The sequence below is a fragment of the Lolium perenne genome, chromosome 6, assembly GCF_019359855.2.
Source record: "Lolium perenne isolate Kyuss_39 chromosome 6, Kyuss_2.0, whole genome shotgun sequence".
Taxonomy (NCBI): domain Eukaryota; kingdom Viridiplantae; phylum Streptophyta; class Magnoliopsida; order Poales; family Poaceae; genus Lolium; species Lolium perenne.
The window spans coordinates 225,179,151-225,185,045 of NC_067249.2; the positions used below are offsets into that span (position 1 = coordinate 225,179,151).

At 45.5% G+C, this 5,895-nt stretch overlaps 1 long non-coding RNA gene across 1 annotated transcript; it reads left to right on the forward strand.

Annotated features, from left to right (window-relative positions):
- The first annotated feature begins 1,969 nt into the window (after window positions 1–1,969).
- LOC139832147 (uncharacterized) lies at window positions 1,970–2,932 on the forward strand. The gene is made up of 3 exons (XR_011746803.1): window positions 1,970–2,541; window positions 2,641–2,713; window positions 2,811–2,932. It is a non-coding gene; the product is annotated as an uncharacterized lncRNA (long non-coding RNA).
- Window positions 2,933–5,895: the final 2,963 nt, after the last annotated feature.

Here is a 5,895-nt window from a genome sequence, read left to right on the forward strand (position 1 = left end):
GAATGGCACATTTTATCGAGTCAAATATGACTTATATTGCTCTCCCGATGGGAGTATATGTAGAGTTAATTATAACTCGAAATATACTCTTTTGCTCTTCTATTTTTCTTTTTTAATTTCATCGGGCACGCGAACAGCGTTCCCGATGGGAGTAGCCCCCGAGGCTACAGCCAAGAACTTGTGCTTGGTTGTAGGCTCAACATTTTAGTCCACCTTGTCGCTATATTGTCATTATTTCCCGATATGATCTTCTTTTTATCTCTCGGGTGTGCGAACAGCGCTCCCGATGGGAGTAGCCCCCGAGGCTACAGCCAAGGACTTGTGCTTGGTTGTAGGCTCCCCCAATTTCTATATTGCCATACTCGAAATTTTACTTTTGTCGAAGTAGCCCCCGAGCATTTGGGCAAAAACTTGTATTTGACCAAAGGCTCCCGAAGTATTCAAATAACTTCTCCTGTCGCCAATCTTCTTTTATTTTTCTTGTCGGCACGCTTCCCTTATTCAAATTCACTTCATCTCTGTTAATAATCGGGATTTTTCTGCCTTGTGGGTCCATTGTTTCCACCACGTTGACACGTCGTGCAAGTGGGGGACACACGTCCTCCGCTTTTCCTGGCGCACGTACGGTAACGCCTATCTCAGTAAAAATACCTTTTTACCCTTTATCTAGAAGATTTTTTTCACCACACGATTTCTTCATCCAACGGTGCATTGCTTCACCCGATTCTTATATAAACCTTTCTTCAACCTTCGTTCACTCCTTCGCTTGCGCCGCACATCTATTCCTCTTTGCAAAAACTTCCCCTGCGCCCAACTCTCTTTGATCTTCCGTACGCACGAACATTGCTTTTCCAGTGCCGTTGATGCCACCGCGCACGCGACTCACTCGCCACAGCACTCCAGAATCCAAGATGGCCGCTGAAGACCTTGAGTGGGAGAGATCTAAAATCTCCAACCAAGATGTCAACACGCTGAAGAGGCTTGGCCTGATGAAGAAAGAGGACGCCATCCGCTTTCCCAGCGAAGAAAGCTACCCAAACCCTCCAATGGAGTACCGGGTTAGTTTCGTTGATCACCTCATTCGCGGCCTTTCTGCCCCTATTCACGATTTCCTCCGCGGCCTTTCTTTTTGTTTATGGGATTCAACTGCACCAGTTGACCCCCAATTCCATCCTCCATATTTCCATTTTTATCACGCTGTGCGAATGCTTCCTTGGAATCCCTCCTAACTGGGTTCTGTGGAAACGCATTTTCTGCCTCCGCCGCAATGGCTCCTACAATGCCACCTATAACATAGGCGGCGTTGTTATCTGTGTCCGAACTGACGTTGATTACTTCGACGTCAAATTTCCTGATTCTGTCCAAGGGTGGCGCAAAAGGTGGCTCTATATACACGAAGAAAGTGCCAATTCTGTGGAACACAACATAATCCCTTTCGATGGAAGTGCCAAAATTCAGCGCCGCCGCTCCTGGGATGCTGAAGCTTCCGAAGAAGAGAGAAAGGCGACAGAAGCACTTATGTCTCGTATTCATCAGCTTCAAAATACTCGAGGCAAAGAACTGTCTGGTGTTCAAATCACTGCCTACTTCCTTAGGATTAGAGTGCAGCCTCTTCAGGCTCGCAAAAATCCCCTTTGGACGTATTCTGGTGAAAACGACGCCAATAGAATCTCCAGTGATCTTTCTGCAAAGGACTTGGAGAAGTTGATTCGAAGAGTTTCCCGCTTGGCCAAGAAGGATCCTATTCCCTCCTCTTGTCGCGTGGAACCATACAGCTCCGCCAATCCTCTCCCCGAGGTATTTTGTCTTCTCGAGTTTCTGTCTTGTTCCGAACTTTCCCTGCATCTCATTGTATTGATATCTCTCTAATTTTTCTTTTGTCGCTATTTTCTTGCAGAACCATCCTACTATGGCTTCCCTTCCTCCTCTTCCTGAGGATGGAGAAGTCGAAGAACAAAGTTATCGTTGCCGAAGACACCCAAGGTTCTTCTATTCCTGAAAGTGAAGTCGCAGGTTCTCACAAATCTGCGGCTTCCCATGAAAAAGAAGTTGAATCTGAAGCCAGCGAGTCGACGCAATCCCTTCCTCCTGCTGTTTCCCCAAGGAACAAAAGGAAAAGGAATGATGCCGAGGATTCTGGCACTTCTAAGGCTGAAAAAGTTGTTCCTTCTCATCCGAAGGCAGCTTATGATCCTTATATTGAATCCCTCGTCAGCTCGTAAGTCACCTTTATTTCTCCCTTTTTCTGTACTCGAGGAGTTTATCTTGTCTTGCTTTTTATGCTGCCGATTTTTGATCAACAGTGATGACGAGGAAGAAGTACCAACTGTTGACGTGGCTCCTCGTACAAGCACGTCACATACTGTACTTGCCTCAGACACGCTAGTTGAAGGAGAAGAATCCTCGCCTCCTCAACAAAACGTCGTCACCACAACTCCGCCAGCAAGCCCCCTTGCTCCTTCACCAAAAAGGACAAGGATTGAAACAATTGTTGAACCTGTTCCTCAATTGGGCAGCTCGTCGACTCTGCTCTTAGATGATGTAAGTTTGTCGATATCTTTATTTCCTCTATTTTGCTTTTTCACGCCTTCACTATCTTTTTCATGCCGATGTTTCTCTTGCTGTGTTCTTCTTTAACAGCCTATGATCAAAGAGCTTCTCCGCATCGGATCCCAATTTATTGGGTATCGTGAGTATGCTAGCAGAGCCGAAGGTAATCAACTTTTATACTTGCCGTTTTTTCTTGACTTTTTGCTCCTGTTGCTTGTCGCGATTTTTGATCTTTCTTCTTTTTTTTTATATCTCGACAGAGAAACTTGCAGAGGCCAACAAACGTGCCGACGCACTTGCTCAAAAACTTGAGCAGAGTGAGGCGGCTCGCAAGAAAGCCGAACTTGTTGCTAGCGAAGCCAAAGCCGAGGCTGATGAAGCCAAAGCAAAAGCTGCTAGTGTCGAGGAACCTGCCAGAAAAGACTTGAGGATGCTGCATCTGCCTTAAACGAGCACAAAGCTGCACAAGCTTCTCGTGAACAGGGGATCCTCAAGCGCCTGAAATCACAAAGTCGACGCACTCACAGTAATATTATTGATCCCTTCTATTTTTATGAGAACCGCTGTTTCTTGTTGTTGACCAACGTTTTGTTTCCTTGGCAGACCAAACAAACCAAGATTTTGATCTGGAGAATCCTGTCGATGACCCTCTCCTTGACGCACTTTCCTATCTGGAGCTTCATGGGTCCGAAATTCGTGAAGGCGTGGCAAATGCTAATGCATGTTTGTCGGCGCTGTTCCCCTACTTCTTCCCGAAGAAAGAGGAGCCCCCGACTTTCCTTACCCTTGCCAAGATGTTCAATTCACCAGAAGACCTTGGACTGAAGATGCGCCAAGAAAATATGAAGATTGCTGTCGAAGGCACTGTTGCTCTGGTTGCTGACAGCCAACAGACTGTTGATTGGACAAAAGTTGGCGACACCGATCAGATAGAGCAATCAAGGTGGAGGTCCCTGATTAAGGCAGCCAAGCCCAACACGAAGAAAATCTTGGCTTATCTCGGGATCAAACCAGCTTCGACTCCTAGCTCATCAAGGCCGGAGGTCTAGTTGCATGCCTCTTTGTTTTTCTTTCTCTGTTTCTTTTGCTCTTGTCGCCAAAGTAGTTATTTGGCGACACGTACTTCATTAGCTCCATTGTAAGGCCTTTGTAATTATTCCGGAAGATTAATGAAGACTCTATTTTTTGCTTGTTGATTGATGTTGTCTTGTTTTATTATATTTCAGTTGGTATTTGATAACTATACTCCATCTTCCGCTCCTTCCAATGTTTCGCCTTCTTCCTCTTGCTTGAAGAGAACTCTTGCTGATGCCACACCTGTCGAAGATTCTTTGCCACGAGAATTGGATGAACTTCGGCAGCAACTTCAGTATGCAAAGGAGCAAACTCTTGTGATGATGGAAAAATCTCGTAAGTCATCTGAAGCCGAAAAAGTTGCACTTCAGCAAGCTCGCGAGGCCGTGGCTGCTAAGGAAATTGCTGCTTCCGAGGCTGAAAAGGTGACTACTCGAGAAAATTTCATGCTCGAGTTAATGAATGAAGCCAGTGCGGATATGTCGGGTATGCTTGTTTCATCCTCTGATATCTTTTGTCTTCATGCTATGTCTCTTAAAATTTTCTACTCCGTTGTTTCTAATAGGTTCCTTTGCTGATGCTGCTGCCGAGGAAGAGAGGGTAAATACTAGGACGAACCTCCTTGTTAACCTTTCCCTTGACCATGGTTCTTTGTTTTGGGCTACCCCGGAGAGGACCCGCCAGATTGTCAGATTTCAGGATCGCACCTCTCAAACTCGCGACTTCCTTGACTTCTGTACCAAGACCCTGTCTATGGTTTATAACTCCATGTTTCCTCGGAACGTTCAACCAAAAACTCTTCCCGAGTTAATGGAGAAATTTAAGGATGCCCATAGGATCCATGACTTTGTCAGAGCTCAACTGGTAGCTGGCGCCAGATTTGCCCTTATCATGCTTCAGATTTGCCACTCGAAACTTGACCTGACCCAAGTCGTTGCGAAAGTTCACGAGAAGGTAAAGCGCCGAAGAGTTGGTGTCGACCGAATTAACACGAAGGTTTCGCCTATAGCCGAAGAAATGATTGAAGACCTTCTTCGGATGGATGCCGACTTTTTTGCAGATGGTCATTATGCTGATTTTCTTGGCGCTGCTCCTGAAGAAAACAGAATTACCCTTGATAACATATTGAATCATGACTGATTATTTTCCTTTGGTAAATAACTCTTCTTTGTAACCCATGATTGTGATTATATTGTGAAGCAATCATCAGATTTCTATATTTGTATAGCCCCCGAGTGTTTCGGTGGCTGTTTTCTGTATTTGTGTGTCGCGAGGTTTTGAACCAAGGCGTTTATTCAATATGTAGTTTTGCCGAGACTCAGCCTCCGGGCTTTTTGTTGAGTACTATTTTGTATCTTTATTGACTCGCGAGGTATTTTGATACCAAGGCGAAGTTTTTTCTTTTTTCGAGGAACTATATTGAAATTTGTCGGGTCGGAGACTTTTGAACATGTCGATGAAGAAAAGTTATATTGACGCTATCTTTATTATATTGCAGCACCACGAGCCCGCCTCATTAAAAACCTTTCCCGGCCCCACTCGGTGCCCCGAAAAAGGAAAAGAGTGCGTCTGAAAACTCGCGGGCGTTTTAGTACATTGAAGTTTTACAAGGACTATATTTCAACTCTAGGCGTAGAACCGCCTGAGTTGCGCCACGTTCCAGGGGTTTTGCTCCTCCACCCCAGTCTTCTTGTCCTTTATCCTGTATGCTCCTCCTCCGATTACTTCCGTGACAATGTAAGGGCCAAGCCATGGTGACTCGAGTTTTTCATGACTTTTTTGCGTGAGCCGAAGAACTAGGTCTCCCACCTGAAAAGATCTTGGCCGCAAACGTCGACTGTGGTAATTCTTCAAGTCCTGTTGGTATTTGGTTACTCTTGATAGTATTTCGTCTCGAGCTTCGTCGAGTGCGTCGACGTCGTCCTCCAATGCTATCTTGGAAGTTTCTTCATTATACTCTGTGACTCTGGGGGAGTCGTGCTCTATTTCTATTGGCAATACTGCCTCTGCTCCATGGACCAGGAAGAACGGGGTTTCCTGTGTTGCTGTATTTGGTGTTGTTCGGATGCTCCACAACACACTTGGTAGTTCTTCTGGCCAGGTATGCCGAGCTTTTTCCAGTGGTCCTAACAGGCATTTCTTGATGCCATTGCAAATGATGCCATTGGCTTTCTCGACTTGCCCATTGGTTTGAGGATGTGCAACGGACGCAAAGTGCAATTTGATACCCACTTCTTTGCAATAATCTTTGAATTCGTGGGATGTGAAGTT